Source organism: Halichoerus grypus, chromosome 1 (assembly GCF_964656455.1).
Source record: "Halichoerus grypus chromosome 1, mHalGry1.hap1.1, whole genome shotgun sequence".
In the NCBI taxonomy this organism is placed as follows: Eukaryota; Metazoa; Chordata; class Mammalia; order Carnivora; family Phocidae; genus Halichoerus; species Halichoerus grypus.
The window spans coordinates 22214770-22239866 of NC_135712.1; the positions used below are offsets into that span (position 1 = coordinate 22214770).

Consider the following 25097-nt stretch of genomic DNA (forward strand, 5'->3'; position numbering starts at 1 on the left):
ATGAGGCCCTTAACATCATCAAAAATGATCTCCTTAAGGCACAGTCAATTGATTGCAGATTTTAATTACATCTGCAAAATAACTTTATGGCACCATCTGTATTAGTGTTTGAACAAACAACTGAGCATCATAACCTAGTCAGATTGATACACTGTATTTTTGATTTTTTGCATGTTTTTAAAATTCTGTCTTAAAGTTTCAATCTTCTTATAATACCAATCTGTTTTGTATATTGTGCATTTTTTCCATTAGAGTCCTTAATATATTATACATAGTTATTTTAAATTCTGTACTAATAAAGCAAATGTCTATGCCATGTCTGAGTTTGGTCCTAATGCTTTCTCTCTTCATGCAATGTCTTTTTTAATTTATTTTTTTTGCCTTTGGCATGTCTTCTCTTTTTTTGTTGAAAACCAGTCTTCATTTATTGGCAATATGAACTGAATAAAAGATCTCTGATGTAAGGATTTATGTTGGCTTCTGCTTAAGACTTGCACTAGCCATAGGCGGCTTCAGATTCCTCTGGTGCCTCGTTTTTGTTTCTCTCTTGACTTCTGACTTTCCTTATTGGTTCTCCAAGAATCTTAGTCTTGCAGCTTTTCCAGGTATGATTCACTATTATTATATGGTAGCCCTGTTGATATTGGGGTAATGTGTGAGGACGGGTGTGTTATATGATTTTCCAGTTAAGTTTCAGTCCTTTAGTAGGCCTGTATCTCTGGTTGTGACCAAATTTACCAGTGTTGTCTCTAGTATAACTTTTTCCTCTCTTTAGTGAGGCAAGACTGAAGAGAACTGGAAAGGAAGGAATGCCTAAGTCTCTGGGACAATGCACCAGTAATGTTTTGCTCCCTGGGCGGGAGACTTTTATAATCAAAAGGCATTGGACATATTCACAAGGATTGGTCTTTCCCTCTTCCTGCCAGAAGCACGCAGGGATCTTTCTCAAATCTTCATAAGGAGAATCTGAATAAGGTTCCTGGAGGTAAAATTCCACAAAATTGTGAGGGACCCTCTGATGTTGCAGTCCCTGGTGAATCTCAATCTCAATCTATTCTATTCTCAACTTCTAGCAGTTCATCAAAATTATCACTTAACAATTCCTACCTGCTTATGGCTTTAGAGGCTTCTACTCCACGTGTACAGTTGTTGGCTATGAATCTCAGGATTGGTCCATCTCTCCAGAATTTAGGGTGGGAGTTTGCCCTTTGATCTCAGTTCTTTGATGGGTCCAAGTAAAGTTGATGAATTTAGTTTGTTTTGCTTTTACTTGTAAGGATTTTCTTACACCCTTGGAAGCTCTGCAGACTTCCAGGCATTTCAAATGTCAGAGCTGAAACCAGAAGTCCCTTGCCAACAGTCATAAACCAACCTAGGCTCCAGTAAATACATTAAATATTTTTTTCACTTTTCTTGTAAATGAGTATATGTATTACTTTCAATGATTACATAAGTGAGAAGTGAATTGTTGACAGTTTTCATGGCATGATTAAATTACTCAGTATTCTAGCAGCTCCCAAATGTCAATTTGCTTCTTTTTTTTTTTTACTATATATGTGATTATAATCCTCAATGTAATTTCTCTTTTTTCATTGAAATTCATGTGCAATTTTAGAACTACATATTCCAAATGTGTAAATTCTTCTAGAGTATTACTTGTGATTGGCAACATCCATAGCAAACCAAATGTAACAGTGAAAGAATACTAAAATGATGCATTGTTGTAGAATAAACCTTAGATTAGGCAATACGAGAATCTCAGTTTAAGTCCTTCCATACTAATTTGCCAAATGACCTTGATAAAAAGAGCTAAACACCCTACATACTGTTTGACTCCTTATGTATATAGGTTCCAAATGAACTCATTGTCTCACTTGTAAGTTAAGTCAAATTCCAACAGTGTTTTTTAGCCTTCATAAATGATGAGAATATTTTGAATGAACTTCTTTTATGCCGATATTTATTCTGTTTTTAAAAGGCTTCCACCAAAGGTTTACTTAGATTTTATAAAGGCTTTATCAATGAGACCTTAAACTAGTCTTCACTTAAATTCTATACCCTTTGCTCTCATTTCTTCAATTCCAATGTTAAAAAAATTCTTAAAGCAATGCTATTTTCCTATTTAATTACTTAAAAATTAATTTATAGGATTTATTTTTCTGAATATGCAACAATTCTTTCTTAACCCTAATACTACTCATTCTTTTCCTAACCAAAATTTGTTCTTCCCAACTAGATAAAAAACTTCAATAAGTTAGAAGCACCTGTGTGTGTGTGTGTGTTTGTGTGTGTGTGTGTGTAATATTACTTAGTAACTAGAATAGTCACTGGAGAGTAAGGTATTTTTAAATAAATGAATTTGTAATTAATTATATTTCCCTGTAGTCCAGCAATTCTGAAACATTTTGTTTTGAGAAATCTTACATACTCAAAAATTATTGAGGCCCACCAAAGAGTTTCTTTCATAATTTAAAGTCCATCTATATATATCATGTTAGAAATTATACTGAAGTTATTTTAAATTATGTGTTTTTTAAAAGTAACAATACCTTCATTGTATAACATAAACAACATAAATTTATGAAAATGATTATTTTCCAAAGCAAAAAAAATAAGGAGAATATAGCATTATTACATAGTTTTTATTTTATTTTATTTTAATTTATTTATTTTTAAAGATTTTATCTATTTATTTGACAGAGGGAGACACAGCGAGAGAGGGAACACAAGCAGGGGGAGTGGGAGAGGGAGAGGGAGAAGCAGGCTTCCCGCTGAGCAGGGAGCCTGATGTGGGGCTCGATCCCAGGACCCTGGGATCATGACCTGAGCCAAAGGCAGACACTTAACCACTGAGCCAGCCAGGCGCCCCTCATTGTTAAATAGTTTTTAGAAACCACTTTAATGTCTAGCTTAAAGAAAGACTGGGATTCTCGTATCTACTTTTGCATTCTCTCCATTTGCATTCAATTTGCTGTTCATTATAGCCTCTGAAAATTTTCAGCATGCACACATGATAACAAAGAGTGGATAGTGCAAATAATGTTTTAGTATTTATATAAAAGTAGTTTTAACTTCATGGACATACTGAAAGTATATTCAGGACCCCCTGGGTCACATTTGAAGACTCTTATTTTAAATAATGAGCATATCATAGAAGGGTTTTCATTTCATTTATATCAGATTTCTAAGTATAGCACTATCACATCATGAGTGATTAATATATATATAATATTAATTTACTATGTAATTCTAACATACAGAAAAAGTTTTCAATTTAAATGCAGCTGAAATTTATATTGATTCTTGTTATTATTACCAGATAATAATAATGAAAGAAAGATCAAAACCAGATGTTACTTGTGGGTTATTTAGTTTCCATAAAATAATAATAATAATAATAATAATAATAATAAATAGATAATCTGTTATACATCGTAAGCCAAATTGCTTCTATTATAGAGTCTATTTATCTTTTATTTGGCAATATTTTAGAATTTCTTCTGAGATTTTAGCTCATTTGTGGTTTTGGTGACTTAGTTTAGTCTTTCTACCTGGAAATTTTATTTGGAAAAATTTTTTATACATGATACAATATTTTAGTTATATTATTAGCTTTACTACATAATGCAATGATTTTTGTTCTAGGGCTTCAGGGAACATAGAGAAGTAACAAAAGGAAGAAGGATGGCATAAAATATATTGTCTCTATACAAAATAAATCTTACACAGATATCCTTAAAATTAACTATGGCTTCTCTCAACATCATCAAATCAAATAATGCCAGTATTTCTTTTCCTTTCTAGAATGTCTTGCATCCATTTCTGAGAATTTCCCACCTTCTAAATTGTACCTGATGTTGAGCTGAGAGGAATTTAAGGAAGTAAATATAAAAATGTGAAGTTTCAAGAGTGTTCACTACACTAAAATAACCACCTAGTACAAGTAAGAAGATAGTGGCAAAATCTCAAGACTTAAAGGGAAGATAGAAAATCTTAAGGACAGGGCACCTGGGTGGCTCAGTTGGTTAAGCGACTGCCTTCGGCTCAGGTCATGATCCTGGAGTCCCGGGATCGAGTCCCGCATCGGGCTCCCTGCTCAGCAGGGAGTCTGCTTCTCCCTCTGACCCTCCCCCCTCTCATGTGCTCTCTCTCTCTCTCAAATAAATAAATAAAATCTTTAAAAAAAAAAAAAAAGAAAATCTTAAGGACATCTAGACAGGAAAAGAAGTTTATATAATACAGTTCATTGGGCATTCCATCAACAATAAGAGTTATAGAAGACAGCATAGCAATTATTTCAGTGCTGAAGGAAGTAATTTTGAATGTAGTACTAGACATGTAATCAAATGTTCATTCATATCAGAAGAAAACAATATAATTTTTATAACACAAGAAGTTAGATTATAACTAACCCTTACACAACTGAACAATTAAGCAGCAACAAGGAAAACAAGAATGATAACAAATCCAGAAAGGTAGTGTTAGAATGTAAGACACAATATTGAAATATGTTTTAATCAATTTTTTATTAAATGTAAATAATAATTACTGTCAAAAGTTGATACCGAAATATTATTGTAAATTCTAGATAATCTATACTGAAAGTGAGAACTAAGCAATGGGGAAAATAGAGGGAAATAAAACCTGATTTTGTTTGGCAACAAAATTACGGTTGGAATTCAGAAGTTTTGTGAAATATGAATTTTAGATATTTAAATGAAAAAGAGAAGGATAAGTGCCAAAAATAAAATATAAAGTGTATGTTCAAACACAATAAAATAATTTAAAAAGGCAGTGGTAGAGTTAATTACATTATACAGGAAAAAAAAGCAGTAGAAAATAAAAGAACAAAGCCAAGTATGCAATTTATCAATAAAATACCAGAAACACAGATTTTAAAAAACTGAGATGTACAGTGTTTATATCTTTCCATTGTTATACAAGAGACAAGTCAATATCAAAGCAGTGCTTATAAAATTAGGCTTTCTTATCCATAGGTCTCGAGACCTCAATCATAGTATACAGAGAGACTATAAATGATTTTAGTTATAATGCACTTGATTCAATGAGATGTTCTTGTGACATTTGTAGTATATTTGATAACTTATAGAGACAAAAGAAAATTTTCAATATTAATTCTTTTTTCCATGAGAAGATGTTGTCCAATTTATAACAGGTTTTTGGAAAAACCTGGAAGGGAAAGTAGACATCAAAATAACAACTTCAAGGTAAAACTATTCATTTAGTTGACCTACGGTGACAATTCCATTTAGCCATGATTGTGAAAAATCTACTTACTACTCTAATTAAGAAACCACTGCCCCACTGCCTCTCCATGGGTTTGAATTTGACAGGCCTGGTGTGGGCTGCTGGGCCGTGGGAGGCTGGTTCACCTCCATCCTTCATGCTGTCCTTGACCGCCTGCTGGTCCAGGTCCTCATGGCAGGCGCCCAGAGGCAGGGGTTGGCAACGGTGACAGTTTGCTTGCGGTCACTACCGCTAAGCTGCAGCAAACCCACCATGTGGCTGCTCTCTCCCCTCAGCCACCAAAGCTTCCTGTTTGACTACAACAATGGCCAGGGGAGGATGAGGAAGATGTGGATGAAGATGCTCATGATTCAGAGGTTAAGGTGGCGAGCCTGAGAGCAGTAGAGGTACAAAATTGCTCCAGTGTGGTTGAATCAGGAGATAACCAAGAAGAACAGAAACGGGTGGACCTACCCAGGAAGCCACGTGACCCCATGGGAAGTGTGGTTTGTTGGCAAAGAAAAAGAACGTGACTGTCTGCAACAGAAAGCTCTGCAGGAATTAAAACAACAGCAGGAAAAAAGAAAAGAAAAGGAAGAATGTGAAAAAGGTAATTGCTGAAGACAAGCATAAGGAATGGGTTCAGAAAAATAATGAACAGAAAAGAAAAAGGGAAGAAAATTAATAAAGAAATGGAGGAAAATGCAGCAGAGGAACTGGAGAAGGAACATTTGTAAGAAAAGGCAAAAAAAAAAAAAATCAAGAATGGTGAAAGAAAACAATGCTGAAAAATGTGATAAGAAGAAAAGGGAAAAGCAAAACAATGGCAATGTGGATTACAGGGTAAAAAAGGTTTAAGGAATGGTTGGAAAATTCAAAAAATAAACCTTGTCTGGCTGCAGAGATCTATGGTTACGCCAGTGGAAAACACAGAATTCTACAGTGGAAATTCTGATTGAAAATCAGCCTCTCATAATCCAGTTCCATGGAAATCCATCCATATGTCTCCTTCCAAAGAAGCTAAGGACCTATGAGGAAAGAAGACTAAAAGGCCTGTGATAAGTCAGGCAAGGAGCTCATTGTTTCTGGTGGTTCAGAGTGGGAAGTAGTCTTTTGTCTTGGGAACTCTGTGAAGAATACAAAGATAGTGGACATGGGAAATGCTTTCACCTGGAGCTAATTTTAAACTTAGAATCATTTTTCACTGCTCAGTCAACCCCTCAACATTTGATGTGATTATTGGCAAGTTCAAATTTTTGCATTTGTATATGTTGTTCTTAGAATTAATTAAGGAATGTGTTTTATATATTTTCATTTTCGTAGGTGATTTAAGCTTGATCTTGGCATATTGTTTCACAGGGTAAGTGACTGAATATCTAACAATTGTGTTTATATGTAGCTTTTATTAAAACTACACTGTAATACCAATAAAACCGACAATCATGTTGTGTTAAAAAAAAAAACCCACTGACTGTGAAGAGATATTTGTTTGAATACATATGTACATGCTTCATTGAATGTTACATGTTAGTGTTTTATTTATGTTCTATTTAATAATACTAATAAAGTTATTTTTCCACATACTGTATTAATTCTGAAATTTGACATGAGTAAATTGAGATAATTCTGTCCTCTCTCTAAATTTTCACTCACTCAGTTAACCTAAATATTATCTCTAATAACTATTTAGATCACCCTTCAAATCTTTTGCAATTGACTGTTATAACCTTTGTAGATAATATAAAAAGGACTCGCAAAATATTGTTTCCTAAACAAGGAGCAGAAATCTGTCACACAGTATATTAACTATTAATTTTAATCAGTAATATTATTTTTATTTTCAGTATTGATAGAAAACAATAAATTATTTCAAGATTTGAAAGAAACAGTTAAACATGATCAATTTGTATAGTCTTAGAGATATTAATGAATATTGAGTAAAATAAAAATAATAAAAAATAGCTTGAAAATAATTTCAAATTCAAATGAACATATTTCTCAAAACTTAATTTGACATATAAATGGACATTCACATTTAACATTGGAGAATTCTGAAACAAATTATCCTATTCATGTTATTATAACAGATAAAATTAATAGAGACATTTACTAATGTTCATAATGTATTACTAACATATTCATGCTTTCATTATTTTATGGCTGCCTAGCATTTCCTTATTTCATTAAATGTATATTCAAGTGTTTCTTTATTTCCCTGCTAGAAAGTGTTTAGAATAATTATATTACTGCTGTGAACACACAGGTTTAGTTAAAGCAGTGTTTATATAAGTGAATATTTAAGTTAAGTTTCTACAAATTGAATTGCTCTGTAAAACACCTCAAGAAACCTAATGTTTAAGATATTTTTTTAAATTGCGAAGAAGTGTAAATAATTTAATTACCCAGGTAAAATTAGTTTATACATTGTTGGAGCTTTCAGTATTCTACTTTAAAAAGATACTGCATGCACATGAAAACAAAATCACTTTAGAGAAAACTGCAAGTTAATGTTTCTTACTCTATTCTTCAATGGAAATAAAAATGAAAGGTACAATAAAAGGGTCAGTGACCTAAAGTTAAAATGCAATATCTTTTGAAAGCAAAAAATCATAAGCATAGCACTAAGTAACCTCTTATACTTCTGTGGCCTGACTAGTAAAATAAAACCTCAGGGTGGCTCTCAGAATAACTCCCATTATGCTTTCCAATATTGTCTTATGCAAGGACTCATTAATTTTTACATGATAGCTCGACCTAAAAACATTTTTAACGGCTTACAAATCATACTTCAATGTGTCATTTAATATTTTGATGGAATAAAAGGGAAAATCTGATATTTCAAGGACCATTTAAAACGGTACTTTTCCTTTTTTTTTTTTTTTTTTTTTTGCTATACACATTGCACTGTTCAACATTTCTTTTGTTTCCAGATTTGGTCTCTTAAAAAAAAAAAAAAAAAAAAACTGTAATCAGTCTTCTATTATAAGTCTTTTTCCTAGGAGGAAAACAACTAAACTAAGATAAGCATATATTTCATTCAACTGAAAATTTATTTCCAAGGTATTTGTAATATTTTACATCCCAATTAGCAATGCATAAGAGTTCTGACACTCTACTCTCTCCTTAATATTTAGTGTATCAGTCTTTTTTCATTATCCATTCTATTAATGTATCTTTTGTTGTCTTGTCTTTCGGTGTTTTAATTTTTTTAAATTAAGCTATTCTGTTTTCATTGTATACTCATCTAAAGTTAAGAAGCAATTTTTCTGGGGCACCTGGGTGGCTCAGTCATTAACGGTCGGCCTTCAGCTCAGGTCATGATCCCAGGGTCCTGGGATCAAGCCCTGCATCAGGCTCTCTGCTCAGCTGAAAGCCTGCTTCTCCCTCTCCCACTCCCCTTGCTTGTACTCTCTCTCTCTCTGCCAAATAAATAAAACCTTTTTAAAAAAAAAAAAAAAACAAGTTTTCTTATTTATTTTGAAAAGGCTTACTGGAATGTTTTTTAGGTTTGGTTTTAATCTACAGATAAATTTGGGGAAAACTGACATTTTAGTAATATTGTTTTCTAACCCATGAACATGGTGTATATCTCCATTTGTCATCTTCACCTTATTTTTTTGGTATATTTTGTTTTTACAAGTCTGTATTTTTGCATATATTATTTATTTATTTATTTTTATTTTTTACACTTCTAGAGATAACTTTATAAACACTTACATCTTATTTAAATTCCAGTTAATTAGCATATAGTGTCAGGATTACAATTTAGTGATTCATCGCTTGCAAAGAACACCCAGTGCTCATCACAAGTGCCCTCCTTAATGCCCATCACCCATTTAGCCTATGCTCCTGCCCACTTCCCCTTCAGCAACCCACAGTTTGTTCTCTATAGTTAAGAGTCTGTTTTATGGTTTGCCTCTCTATATACCCTCTATGTTCATCTGTTTTGTTTCTTAAATTCCACATATGAGTGAAATTATATAGTATCTGTCTTTCTTTGACTGACTCATTTCGCTCAGCATAATACACTCTAGCTCCATCCACATCATTGCAAATGGCACGGTTTCATTCTTTTTATGGTTGAGTAATATTCCATTGTATATATACACCACCTTTTCTTTATCCATTCGTCAGTTGATGGACGTTTAGGCTCTTTCCATAATTTGGCTACGAATATTGGGGTGCATGTATCCCTTCAGATTAGTATTTTTGTAGTCTTTGAATACATATATAATTTATTTTTAAGTATTGCCATTTTGTTGATACTATATAGAAAGAAAATGTAATTTTATATATAATTATACATGTACAGAGTTATATATGTATAATGTGTAGACAATATACGTGCATTTATTTGTGTGTGTACACATACAGGGAGAAAGAAAGGGGTCATGTTTTACCATAATTATATGCTATCATACAGCATTAAGAGAGGATATTTCAAAAGTAAATTAAAATACCATTTACTAAAGTTGTAAATTCATAGATCACAAACCTTTCTCGGTAAGTCTTTGAATATTCTTTTAATAAATATTGTCATTTAATATTGGAAACAGAAATATTCAAAAAGACCGGATCCTCCTCTTGAGAAGCAACATTTCATTTTTTTTGGTCAGTACGTATGCTTGAAAAATGCATAAAATGCAAGCCTGTTCTTCTGTTATCATTCAAAAACAGAAGAGGGTATGCTATCTTTTATGTATTTTTCAATATACCTGTCATATTTATCTGAAAATGTTAATAGTGTATAGTTGATCTTTGATTCATTTCCACTTGTATTATCATCAGATCAAGGAAGCATATTGGCTTGTATTTTAATTTGTCTTCTTATGTCCTAACCTGACCCTTGTATAATTTTTACTTCTTTTTCTGAGAGCCTCTTGATGACTCTCTGTGATTGTAGCTCATCGCTATAAAATCTTACATTTCTGAGAATGCCCCAGTTAGTGCCATTCCTATTTCCTGACTAGTTGAAAATAAACTGTTGCTCTTTATGTAGTGATGTATTCTGTTAGCCACATAAAAGTGCATACAGACATAATTTTTGAGCTTCTGTCAAGAAGGCATTCTATTCTATGAACAGATGCAGAAAAAATTGCAAAAAGTTATTTTATACCATTGTTGTTTGGTTTCTCACCTTAAGGTATGGTGTTATTGCAAGTTCCAATATTTTTACTCCTTGTTGTAAGCACTATTATTGGAAATTATGAAAAATAGGGAAGAACAAGATACAAGATACATACAAGATATGTGTACTAGTTAAGAATATTGCCTTAAAAATTAGACCTAGGTTTGAATTCATTTGTCCATCTTTCTTGTTGTGGAAACTTGGACAACATTTTTAATATCTCTTGATGTTCCAATATCTACAAAGTAGAGATACGAAAAGTACTAAGTGTATTACTTTGAGGATTATTAGAGGCAATAAATGTAAAATATTGAACACATTGCTTACCAAGAAATAGTACTTACTTTTTATTTTTAGATGTTATTCAAAAGGTCTTTATCAGGGTCTCCTGAACAGATTTAATTTTATTTCAGAAACTAGATGTCTTGAAGATTTATCAGTATAACAAATTACCATAAAACCCTAAGGCTTTAAACAATCAGTTTATTTACTCATAATCTTGTATGTCAGCAATGTGGAATGAGCTTAAATGGGCAGTTCTCCTGTGAGTTCTGCCTGGGGTCACTGGTAAGCCCTAGCCATCTTGTGACTATTACTAGATATTCTAAGATGGACTTAGATGTCTGGTGTTGGTTGTTGGCTGTCCGTTGGTAGTCAGATAACAGTTCTAGAGAAACTCAACTAAAATAGTCCTTCATGTGATCTATAATCCTTCAATAGGGTGAATAGGGATTATTTGCATGGCAGTTTGAGAACAAATTGCCAGAGGGTGAGAGTGGAAACTTCCAGTCCTCTTCAGGTTAGCATCTGAATTCCCACAATGCATGTCCACTACATTTTGTCAGTCTACCCAATTTACAAGACCAATACTTATTCCATGAGGTGGAAAAGTAACCTCCATCTCTTGCTGAGAAGGGCAACAGAAAAATCCCATAGCAAAGTGAGAGGAGGAATTTGTAGTAATTTCCTATTTCAATTAAATACACAAGCTTTATTTCTCAGAATATGTACCCTGAACTTATATGCTAACAAAGTATTTGCCAGTTCTCTGTAATAATGAAATTTCTCTAATGTTTTCTGAAAAAGACAAAAAAAATCATGAAAATCTTCCTAATAGAGGTCAGAGGGTGATGGTTGGTACTAGTAGAGTATTATTGAGAACATTTAGGCTTTAATTTCTATCAAAAATAATCTCATTTACATCTGCAAGGATGTTTTTCATGGAATTATTTTTACCAGTGCAGTTGTAAACAACCTAAATGTATGAAAATCAGTAAAAGTTTTTATACATAAATTGTAATAAACCAGTAATATTTAACATTCTGACCCAATAAATTGTCCTTATGTTCACAGAAGTGCTTACCGTTGTTAGAGAATGACGGTATTCTTTCTGACAATTATATTTTTGTGCTCTCTCTATGCTGATCTATTTCTGATTTTTCTAGTATAAATTACCCATTTTTTAAAGTTTTTATATAAAATCCAGTTAGTTAACATACAGTGTAATAATAGTTTCAGGTGTACAATAGTAATTCAATACTTCCATACTTCACCTGGTGCTCATCATAATGGGTATACTCCTTAATCTCCATCACCTATTTCACCCATCCCCTCACCTGCCTCCCCTCTGGTAACCATCAGTTTGTTTTCTATAGTTAAGAGTCTGTTTCTTAGTTTGCTTCCCTCTCTCTCTTTTTTCCCTTTGCTTTTTTGTTTTGTTTCTTAAATTCCACATATGAGTGAAATCATGTGGTGTTTGTCTTTCTCTGACTGACTTAGAAAATGAAACTGTACTTTTGAAATATTTACATTATTTCACAATTTTAACTATAATGTCTTTTTATTAAAATGCAAAGAACATGACATTTTTCAGTAACTTATTAAGAGATAACCATAGCCATGTATGATCATCATTGTTCCCTGTACCATGCAAAATATAGTAGCACTAAATATATTTATTTCCAATAAATGTTGAAAGAAAAGGCAAATTGAGTACTTTAAACCCAATTTTTCTATTGAAACTTGAAAGCAACTTTTATTTTCCTAAAAAGAAATGTTTGCTCATTAGCAAGCATATGGTGGTCATGGAATAATGGTCACAGTTCTCTTTAATGAAGGAATAATGAGTAACTAAATGGCTTGGGTTTGTAATGTATTTTTCAGTACCAGAGGACCAAGCTGCTGTTTGTTTTCCTGCAACTTGGTGTTGAATGGGCAATTGGCTTTTTTATCTTTTTTTTTTTTTTTTTTGGTAACAGGATAGAGTCATTACTAGCTTTCCATTGTTCTCATTTTCTTGTCAAGGGCAAGGCTCTTGACTCTGTACATTTGCTACTTATTCCATTTAATAGTTGTGGTCAAGCAGAAATCAGGCTAGATATGACTTGTGCACTTGAGCTTTCCACACCCTATTTACCAAAACACAAACTGATTTAGCCTTTGACATGCTTTCTTTGCTCACCTAGAGATGTGACAGAATCAGTAACTCGAAGGAGCTCCACAGGTTACAGCATGAGAAAAGATTAAGGCCACAGGAGTCTGTGTACAATTTGAGCTTCCAGCCTCGGAAATCCCTGCCCAAAAAATGAGAACATGTTTTTGGTTTCATGAATATTTTGAAATTGTTATTATGTTCAGACAATAGTGTCTGAAAAATTGTATCAGAGGCTACATCTTTTTGTGAAGTAAAAAGGAATGGGATAAATGCTATCCAGGATTTATTTTTTAAAAATAAAAGAATCAGGGCGCCTGGGTGGCTCAGTTGTTTAAGTGACTGCCTTCGGCTCAGGTCATGATCCTGGAGTCCCGGGATCGAGTCCCGCATCGGGCTCCCTGCTCAGCAGGGAGTCTGCTTCTCCCTCTGACCCTCCCCCCTCTCATGTGCTCTCTCTCTCTCATTCTCTCTCTCAAATAAATAAATAAAATCTTTAAAAATAAATAAATAAATAAATAAATAAATAAATAAAAATAAAAATAAAAGAATCATTTTAGAGTCGTGTATCATCCTTATGTTCCACCTGTCTAGGAGTTTGTGAACCATTGGGTTATTTTCCTCTTAATAATTTTTTGTGAAAGCATTGGTTTTGGTTTCTTCTGGAACACAAGGCTGGGTAAAGAGCTTAGAAAAACACCTCCTATCCTAACCTACTTCTTCTTATATTGCAATATTTTATAATCTCAGCGTAGCTAACAATCCCGTATAGTCTATATGTAGATAGTACACTGTGAAGAAGTCCCAGCCACATTACATAACCATGAATGATTTTAACTCTGATATGTCATAGTTAAATGGCCAGCTATTCTCATATACCTTAAGTGAACATATTCCTAGAAACAAAAACAAAGAATCAAAGCAAAACAAACACTAATAAACTCTTAAATTTATTTTTATATTATATTATGGAACAGATGCAGTAGGTAACTTAAACAGGCAAGGTAGACTTTATTCAAGTCTGTTGCAATAGGGGAGAGAGATTGAACTCAGCTCTACTAAAACAAAAGGTGAAAGGATTTTAAGCACTGGGGTGAGCTAGTATAAAAGTACTAGACTGTAAGCAGGGAAGTTGGCCAATGTGATTAGGCCATCGGTGTTTATAATTGGTACTTTTTGAAGTTAGGCTCGGACCCTCCATAAAGACAGGAAAATAAAGGCTTTTTTTTGAGGATTACATTTCAAAGACAGCTCCCAGGTCCTTCAGGGGGACACTTCTGGGTTGTAAAACTGGCATGAGGCAGAAAGAAGATTTATATCTCAAAGGAGCTGAGAAAGAATTGCTATTGCAAGTTTTTGAAAATAAATGTTTCAAGGAAAGGGAGGTCAGATGCCTACCCATGAGGAGGAAACCAGTCTAAACTTTAGTCAAGTTGAGGGGGATATTAAGGCCATCTTGTTTAATTATAACTGCTACTTTTTTTTTTAACTTGGATAGAAAGGACACCTCCCAATAATCGATTACATAGGACAACTAAAATAAGATGAAAATGTAGTTTCTTACAAAAAATTATTGAGTCTTATTCACATATTTTTCGTATTTTTATTTGCAACCTAAAATATTTTGAGCAATATTTCTAGAACATTTATTTTAAAAGTTGCATTACTGTACAAACTGAAATTTGCTTTATTTTGACCTTCCTATAAAATTCAAGATCATAAATAATTAGATACAGAAAATATACACAGAATATTGTAACGTTTATGACCCTTAAATCTTGTTAATAATTAAGATACATGCATTGTATATCAAAATTATCTTTAAATTTCAAATTATACTTATATAGATAATAATTTTTGTAGACTATTACCTCATGGAGCTAACATATTAGCATTTCTTATAAACCTGGTAGCTCACAGAAGAACAGGAATATTATCTAATTTATAAATAAATTGGTCAAAGGACTGATGTACTGATGTATACATAACACCATGAAAATCCATAAATATAAACTCATACCCATAAATCCATTTGCTGCTGGGTGAGATACTAATGATGAAAACAAATTATAGCTTCAAAATCCTGAGTATACATTTAGTATACATTTAGTTGTTATTGTATGCTAGATGCTCTTTTTAGTACTTTATACGTATTTTGAAATAGGTGTTCTTGTTACTGATAAGGAAATTGAGGGACTAGGAGGTCTTAAAAAAAATTCCAAATCTGGTAAGTGGCAGAAAAAGTGTCTATCTCATGACTAAAATAGAAATCAGTATTACCTAGCCCAAAATGATCTCCCTGCATTTTATATTTTAGTGAATGGTATCACTAATTGTTCTTTTGCTCATTCTGAAATCATGGATTTTACATTTGACTTCTTTCTCTATTTTCTGGGCCCATCTCCAACCAACTGCTAAGTCTGGTTGATTCTATTATCTTAACAAGCTCTTAGATCCATTCATATTTAACCACCCTTTTGCTTTTAATAAAATCCCAGCTCTTGAGTATGTTTTTACAATAGCTTCCTATTGAATCTTTTTTTCTCCATTCTTGTAATTTTTCCCTGTGTTAATTACTTCAAAAATATTTAATTTAAACTGTATGCCAGGAAATAAACATTTATTGGATAACAACTATTGCACTGCTTTTGGCCTAAATATTTGTAAATGCCTTGGAGTAATAACTCCAATGTGGGTCAGAGGACACAAGCATCGGAGAGTGTTTGCAAATTTAAATAGCACAGTTAGGAAAAATCTGAGATATTGAGATTTCTGCAAAAACCTAAAGTATTTCAGGGAATGATCTGGGTGAATAATGTGATTCCAGTAGAAGGGACAATTGAAGTCCATTGTTAATGGTGTGGCTTTTACTCTGAAGTGAGATGGAAGGCTTATGGACAAAGGGATGACTTAATTATACTTAAACCTTAGCAGGATGTTGCAAATCTTAGTTGCATGTTGTAAAAAGACCAGAGCAGATGTAAGGACTAATATAAACTAAAAACAAGAGTCTAAACTTTTCCTGTTGAAAATAAGCAGAGACTTCCCTACCTTTCTTTTTCTTGGAGCATTAATTTAATTAACTATAAGTTCTCAGTAATTTTAATCTAAGTAAATTGTTGAATTCTTTCTTTGTCTCTGAAATACGTTAAATCTTTTTTTTTTTTTTTTTAATAAACCTCTTGAGTTTAAGACACTATAGTCTTTCTCCAGGATCTGAATACCATCTCTTTGAAATCATCAAAAAATATAGGCTTCCTATCTCCAGTTTCTGTGGGAAACTAAGTGCTAAGGTGCTTCAAGTTATAAAAATCACCACCCGTTATAAAGATATGAAAAAATTATTTTTCCCACGGATAAGCAAATTAGCAAACATAGATAGCCCTCTCATTTACCAGATGAATCTAGGATAAACTGCATATGACAAATGGTACTGTCAATTTGTCTTATTTAGATGACTGTTACTGTTTATCATGAGAACTTGAATGCAATGGGTTGTATCTATTTGATTATATAAAGGGGTGAGATTTCTTCTGTCTTTGCAATCTCTTAGAAGAGAGCTTATCATTCACAACACATTCGAGCTTAATGCTTATTCAAATACATAAAGAAGATATGCAGATGACAAATAACATTTGAAAATATGCTCAGCATCATCTATCAGGAAGGAGATGCAGATTAAAACAACAATGAGATACCACTACACACCCACTAAAATGGCCAAAATCCAAAACGCTGGCAAACATCAGACGTCAGTGAAGATGTTAAACAACAGGAACTCTCTCTCATTCACTGTTGGTGGGAATATGAAATGACATTGCCATTTTGGAAGACAGTTCGTTGGTTTCTTAAGAAAACTAAAAATACTTTTACCATACAATCCAATAATCACACTCTTTTTTTAGTATATGTGCTGCCAAAGCGAGCACCAATAATCACACTCTTTGCTATTTACCCCAATGAATTAAAATTTATGTCAAGACAAAAACTTGAACACAAATATTTATAACAGCTTTATTCACAATTGCCAGAACTTAGAAGCATCCAAGATGCCCTTCAGTTGGTTAATGGATAGAGAACTTTGGTACTTCAGACAGTGGACTATTATTTAGTGCTCAAAAGAAATGATCTATCAAGCTGTGAAAAGACATGGAGGAGACGTAAGGGCATATTACTAAATAAAGAAGCAAATCTGAAAAGGATCTATATGATATGATTCCAACTATATGACATTCTGGAGACAAAGCCACTAAAACAGCAAAAAGAGCAGTGGTTTCTAGTAGTTATGGAGTAAGGATAGATGAATAGGCAAAGCACAGGTGATTTTTAGGGCATTTCCCCAAAGAAATGAAAACTTACGTTCATACAACATCTCTCTATGAATGATTTTAGAAACTTTGTTCACAATTACAAAATCAGAAGGCCACCCAAATGCCCTTTCATTGGTAAATGCACAAATAAACTGCTGTGCATCCATGCAGGGGAATATTACTTAATAATAAGAAGGAACAAACCATTGAATATTCAACAAGGTGCATTTTATGTGTCCTAATTCAGGGAAGCCTTCTGTGCCTACATACTATATGATGCCACTTTTTAATCTAATTCTACAATAGACAAAATTACCGGGAGAAGAAACAGATCACTGGTTGCCAGTGGTCCAAAGTGGGGAAAAGGTTTGATTAAAAAGGGTGAGTACGAGAGAGATTTTTTGAGGGATTGATGGAACTTTCTCTATTTTTATTGGGTATATGGTGACATGACTCAGTACTTCTATCAAAATTCATAGAATTACACACACATGCATATAAGAAAGAGTGAATTTATAATAGATAAGCACATACATACACACACGTACAGAGAAATAAAGTATGTTTTTGTGTCCACATTTCCTATTTTTCAAGAAAAAGCTGCAAATTATTTTTTTACCTGTTGATAAATAATTATGGCTCATATTTTAAACACTCTGTAGACTAAACAAAGCACATCCACTGGTCAAAGGCAAAGTTCATAGGCTATTAAATTGTAACATTCTTGTTGAACATTGTATTTCAATTTCTTTTATAAATGTACTCTCTTAAGAACAGGTTTTTATTTTGAGACTCTTTGTTCACTTTATATAATGAGTATCTAACATGGTGTTTCAAAAATTGTGAGTGAAGCTCAAGGTATGGGTATCTGCTAGCCTTGACTCTAGAAGTGCACACAAAAATAATTTTATCAAACAGCTGTTGCCAAGAAGAGAGAACCTGTGGTCAGATGAAAAGGCAGGGAGGGAAACTCTTCACTTCATAGTGTTTTGTGCATTTTGAGTTTTGTAAAATATATTATGATTTATAAAAATCAATAGGATTTTATTTCAAAAATGTAGTTGGGAATGGAACCTCACACAAATGACAATCCTGTTGCCATTTTACACATATTGAACTGAGTCTTGAGAAGGAAGATGACTATATGGCAAAAATCTAGAACTAAAAAATCCATCCATATCATAGAACAGTATACATTACATTGTACTTTTAGGAAATTTCCAGTACAGAAGAAGGATTAGTAGAACTGAAAGCATATGTAAACATAAGGATGTGGAGACAGAAGCCAGGTGACAAGGGGGTTTATATCCCATGCTAAATAGTTCCGATTTCAGCTTGAAGGTAATAGGGCATCACTGAACATATTACGTGAAAATGCTATAATCTGATTTGTCTTTAATAATGATCCATCCATGGTGAAAAGGTTGGCTAGGTTATAGTAGCCTAAGTGAATGACAGGAAGATTAATTTAAAATATATTATAAAAGCAAAGTAAATAAAAGAAAATATATGGCCAAAGTCTAGTCAAAACAAGACGAGAGCCCAAGTTGTTATTCTGGCAGCATTACATATAGTTAGTTATTTAATGCAATTATTCTAACATTTTAAATGTCATTATGAGATAAAATACAAAGATAATTAAAATGTGTTAATTAGTGCCAAATTTCAGAGCTATAGAAACACCTTAACTTACATGTGTTAAATAACAGCAATTGGTTTATTCATAGAGTTTTGTTTTGTTGATTTCTGAAATTCATCTAAACGTGTTTAGGATTAGGCTATTGAATTATGCATGTTATATCTATATATCTATCTAAATGTACATTTATATATTTATATATGTATTCATAGATATGTATTTTTTAACAATCTGGTGATTCTTTTATTACTTCATACTTTCTTTTAAATGTTTGCTTTCTGGGGCGCCTGGGTGGCTCAGTCGTTAAGCGTCTGCCTTCGGCTCAGGTCATGATCCCAGGGTCCTGGGATCAAGCCCCACATCGGGCTCCCTGCTCCGTGGGAAGCCTGCTTCTCCCTCTCCCACTCCCCTGCTTGTGTTCCCTCTCTCGCTGTGTCTTTCTCTGTCAAATGAATAAATAAAATATTAAAATAAATAAATAAATAAATAAATAAATAAATGTTTGCTTTCTAAAAGTTCTGGGGAGGGGCACCTGGGTGGCTCAGTCGTTAAGCGTCTGCCTTCGGCTCAGGTCATGATCCCAGGGTCCTGGGATGGAGCCCCGCATCGGGCTCCCTGCTCCACGGGAAGCCTGCTTCTCCCTCTCCCACTCCCCCTGCTTGTGTTCCCTCTCTTGCTGTATCTCTCTCTGTCAAATAAATAAATAAAATCTTTAAAAAAATAAAAAATAAAAAATAAATAAAAGTTCTGGGGAAATTTGAACAAGTCAGTTAGAATCTATGAAGTCACGTATGCTTCTCTCCACTTTCCCATTATCCTGTATTTATCCTCCCTCCCTCGATTCCCTCATTCTGCCCATGTAGGTTTCTTCTGGTGTGTGAATGTAGCTATAGTCACACATGCCTTATGCAACCCCTGAATGAGAAGCATTTCCACCAAGAAGAATCGAAGGGAGTAGTTTCTTCCACTATAAACAGTGGGTCATTCTGTATCCTCTCACGTGCACCAGCACCTTTTATAGGTCTTTCCAGACTGAGGGAATATGAGTTCAATTTTCAATATAAATATACCAAATTTTCCTATGAGCATGACGTTCCCACTAAATACGAAATTTCCCATGTCTTCAATAGCACAAATAGTCTAGGCCACCTCTGGTGAGAAAATCTTGGTTTCCAGAAGGCCCATGCCGCGTTTCAGATTAAACCACCTACTAAAGCTCTATACACAATGGGTCAAATTTTGGTGTATGCATTAAGGTACCAGTAACCGTTCTACATGAGAGCACTTATTACTCTTGTACTTTGGTCCCCTTCCAGGAGGCCAGAAAATGTGAATAAGACTTTCTGTGGAATAAATCCTAGTAATGTCTACTATGTAGGAGATGACAATTCATCAGCAGAAAACAAGCTTCAGCCTAAAATCTGAACACAAATGCATTTGGAGCAAATTGCTTCTGAGGCCCTGAGGTTTGATGTCCTTAACTGTCAAGTATTTTCTTGTTCAAACTTTGATAAAGTTAAGGTTGAGAGAGAGAAAGAGACAGACAGATTGACTGACAGACCTACTGACTGATTTAATTTTAAAATTTTAGGCACCTTGTCCTGAGCTGTATGTTCCTGTTAATTGGTTTTGTTTGCCTCTTTTCATGAAAATAGTTACCCTGCTGCTCAAAGTTAATAGGTAATTCCATACGGTTTCCCAACAGTTGACAACTGATTTCATCTTATTTGGAAATTGAGAACCTCTTTGATGTGTTTATATTTTTTCTTTAATTAAAAAGTGCAATCATGAATTTTCAAATTTACATTTGAGTACATCTAAATAAATTTCACTTAGTACATTCTGTTTGCAGCCAGAAAGTAAAAGGGAAACACTGAATTCTCATGTATAAGTAATTTTCCCCATGTTTTTCTCTCTTTTATTTCATTCTTGCTTGAATACTCAAAATATCTCATCTTTATTGGAAAAATAGAGTTGGATTTTTTTTTAATTAAATGAAAGAAATGACTAAGCTGATTATTTTAAAAGGACAAAAGAGTATGTTACAGAAGAATATTATACAAGTCTATGATGGGTTGGTTATGGGGATTTAAGGAATGGGATATGAAGCAGGGGAGAAGTTAAGGGAAAGCAATGAGAGACTGAACATAAATTGGAAAATAAGAAATTTTCGATGAAAAAGTAGGAAAAATATTTTTGAGGAACAGATACCATAATATTAGAAATTTGGGGAGACACATAATGACTACTAGGCAATCTAATTTTAGCCTTTTCTGGAAAATTTTATAAAATTTTAAATTATGTGCATGTGTTTTGGATGACTGATAAGTGTCTGGGATGATACCAAAAATTAAGAACTTCCTATTTACTTGATTATATCTATTAAATGTGTTTCAAAGCTTTGTCTTTTTTTAACATTTATATCCTCTACATATTTTATACAAGAAAATATCAAGTTACTCTTACCATTAAACATTTCAGGTTTTGAACTACATACTCTGATCTTGCAATTGCTCTCAATAGCTACAAGAAAGTCTCCATCATCCTTCCTTCATTATCAGTTAAGGGCTATTTTATGAAAAACTTTAAAAAGCTTCTCCATCCCAAAGGCTGTGCTGAAATATTTTAATATACAAATAATCATGATTATATAAAACATATAACTATATATAAAAGTACATATAAAATTACACATATACTTATATTCTCTCCCCCCCCACACACACACACTTCTCTTGAACTCTATATATTCCTTCCTGTATATTTTTTCTGTTGCTTTTTCTTCCAGTGTTAAGAACACAATTCCATCAAATATATATGGCTATTTCTACTTATTAGTGTGTCATAGCAATATATGTGACTGGCTTAAATTAATGTTATATATTTGCAAGAGTACATATTTGAAAAATATCCTTTATGAACATTGTACTGGTTTGATCATATTAGGTTTATGTCTTATAATATTATTTTCAGATGTAAATGACTAAGGTTCATTATATCTAAGATATGCTTGGATAGTAAATAATTTAATTATCATTTTTGCTTGGTAAGTTCAAAATAAAAGCATCTGATGCAACTTTTGTCACCTTAAAACATATGTATTATTAAGTGTAATTTCAATATGTCAGAAAAAATCAGATTATTGACATAACTTTTTGAAATGAAAACAAGTTTTCAAAAGTCTATGAATGACAAAGAGGCAAGTGCAAAAGGGGAAATTCATTGTGAAAATTCAAAAAATCAGAAGAGGTACAGCTCATTCCAGTGTCCTTGAATCGCTCATAAATATATGTAATATACAGCATTCTATATTTTTAAACCTGTTAATCCATGGACATGTGATCTTTGGAACCTTATTTTACCCTATCTAGTGAAAAGATCATTCAGTGCACTTTGAGGAATTACTTCTACATAGAACGCATAGTGCCTGGTTTAAGTTGCTTACAGTACTGTAACTTCTCATAGAAAAACATATTACTTTCCTTTAGAGCTCTGATATCAATCTGTAATTCTTCTTCTAGTTAATATATATCTCCCCAATTAAGCTCCATTAGTTCAAGGAACCAAGTCTGACATCTGGAAACTCAGAGGAACCAATGCTGTATTTTCCTTATTACATAATTTATTATGTATTATTCTTTATTAAATTATTTCTTCAGTTATTTGAAATAAATGTCTTTTTAAAGTGTTGATTTTTTCTAGCTCATAAGCATTGTGAATTGAGGCTATGGACTCTTTCTCAAGAAGAGCTTGAATCATATAATAGGATCTGCTGTGGTTTTATTTTTATAAATATCCAAGTAGCCTAAAATTTTAATTCTCATACAATTATATCAATACATTAGCTTTATAGGACTACATATTATCTACAAATTAGGGTAGGTTTTCTAATATATTTTACACTAGTGTAATACCTTTGGATCTAAAAAGAGTTTAAATGTTGTGCTTCAGTAGTTTGGTAAAGTAGAATTTAAAAGTGGCAGCCTTGGGGCGCCTGTGTGGCTCAGTCGTTAAGCATCTGCCTTCGGCTCAGGTCATGGTCCCAGGGTCCTGGGATGGAGCCCCGCATCGGGCTCCCTGCTCCGCGGGAAAACCTGCTTCTCCCTCTCCCACTCCCCCTGCTTGTGTTCCCTCTCTTGCTGTGTCTTTCTCTGTCAAATAAATAAAATCTTTAAAAAAAAAAAAAGTGGCAGTCTTAGTTCAATAGTGCATGTGCAGTATTCTATTATTGTTTATGTGCTGAAGTTTAATTGGAATTGTGAACTTCAAAATAAATACATTTGTATTTTAATTGGTAATGATAAAAATATCAGGATGAAAATATTTGGAAAAAAATTCACATTTCCAATTAACTGTGCAGGATTTTTTCTATTTGTATCATCTATTTTTCTGTTTTTTTGTTATTCTTGTTTTCACTTAAACAATATAAACTTCTAACATAAATAACTGCTAGTGTTAAACAGATTATTCTGAGTGTGATTTCATTTTACTCTTTTTTAATGTAGTAACAGAGAAAAACATAAAACATGATGCAATGAAAAGTGTTTACCTAGGATTATGAACCAGAAATTTTTTTTAAAAACAATACTTCTAAAATTTATTATTGCTAAAATTAGGTAATGTAAACTTAACCTATGGAATGTGTTAGCATAATAGTGTTTTCCAAGTAATATCTCACCCAGTTATTATAAAAATCCTTGAATTAGGTACCTTACCCTGCCCATTATATTGATAAGGGAGTTAAATATTGGGTTAGCAGAACCTAGTTTTTATTGGCTGGTATGTATTAACATCTGAGTGAGACCCAGAGTTCATATTTTAACAACCACAACACTTTCTATTTTGAAGAACACATGCAATTTTATTGATTTATTATTAAGACATTACATATTTTAGAAATGTATAATTTAGGGTAAGGAATAATAAATACCACAGATATAAGTTTGTTATTTTTATTTTTAAATACATTCATTTTTGATAGGGAAAGTGTCTGGAATGAAACATATATTACCCTGGTACTCAAATACTTAATTACATTTTTTCTTCTGATTTTACTATGTCATATTTTTTAATTGATGAAAATATGTCTCAAAGGTCCTTAAAAATCTCTTAATTCCATAAATTCAGTAGAAAGAATGTGCACTATTATAAAATGTTTATATAGACATATATATAGAGAGAAAATTATACATGGCAATTTATTTTGTGCATTTATTCAAATCAAAAGGAATTTATTCAAGGATATTATTTATACTGTGAAATCTCAAAAGATAAGGAGGTAGGAAGTTAGGTCTCCTACATTAAGAATAATGATAGCAATTGAATTATTCTGAATACTGGAGAGAAAAGGTTAAGACTAAATAAGAAAAATATTTATAGTGCAACATTATTCAGATTTATACTGTTTGCATATAAAAGGATATTGCTTACCTTCACCACTTAAAACATACTTCCTTTTACAATGTTAGCATTGATCTATGGCTTGCAATGAAATAAGCTCATAATATGTTTGATGCTGACTAAAATACCTGAAAAGGAAATTTCTCTAACTCTTATCGTTATTATCTAAACTGAGGATTTTTATAAAGAAGATAAAATAAGTTGGAGCCCAATTTTGTTTTTCTAGAGAAAGCTTTCCCTTTATAATTAAAGAAAACTTGTATTAGCCATGTTAAGTGACACACAAATCATATTTTAAAAAATGGGTGGCTCAGCGGGCTAAGCGTCTGCCTTTCTCTCAAGTCATGCTCGGGGTCCTGGGATCAAGCCCCGCATCAGGCTCCCTGCTCAGGGGTAAATCTGTTTTTCCCTCCCTCTCCTTCTGTGATCTCTCTCACTATTACTCTCTCTCAAATAAATAAAATAAAATCTTAAAAAAAAATGCCATACATCAGAGGTAACTACACTCATCTCCATGTATTGACCAGTAAAAATATGAAATCCAACATTAGTTAGTCTGTTCCCTTAGATAAAATAAAGGAATGGAGGCAATCTTGATTAGTATCTTGTTCTCTTGCCTGAGACCAACAGGAAAGTTGGGGTCTTTCCTCTGGAGAACTGAGTAAGAGATGAAATGATACGAATACAGAAGAGGAGCCTGGGGCTGTGTGCAGGGCTATATAATAGGGAAAGCTCTATGAGAGGTGGGGTTAATGGAGGTGAGGGTCTCATATAATAACTCGAGTCACATGACTAACTCTCCCTCTAAGAAGACACCATTGACAGGGACACCTACGTGGCTCAGTTGTTTAAAAAGACTCTTGATTTTGGCTCAGGTCAGATCTCTGGTTCCTGGGATAGAGTCCTGTATGGGGCTCTGTTCACTCAGCACAGAGTCTGCTG

The 25097-nt window shown here is 33.1% G+C and overlaps 1 pseudogene; it reads left to right on the forward strand.

The window, feature by feature from the left end:
• Positions 1-5439: 5439 nt before the first annotated feature.
• On the forward strand, positions 5440-6356 carry LOC118532729 (coiled-coil domain-containing protein 34 pseudogene; annotated as a pseudogene).
• Positions 6357-25097: the final 18741 nt, after the last annotated feature.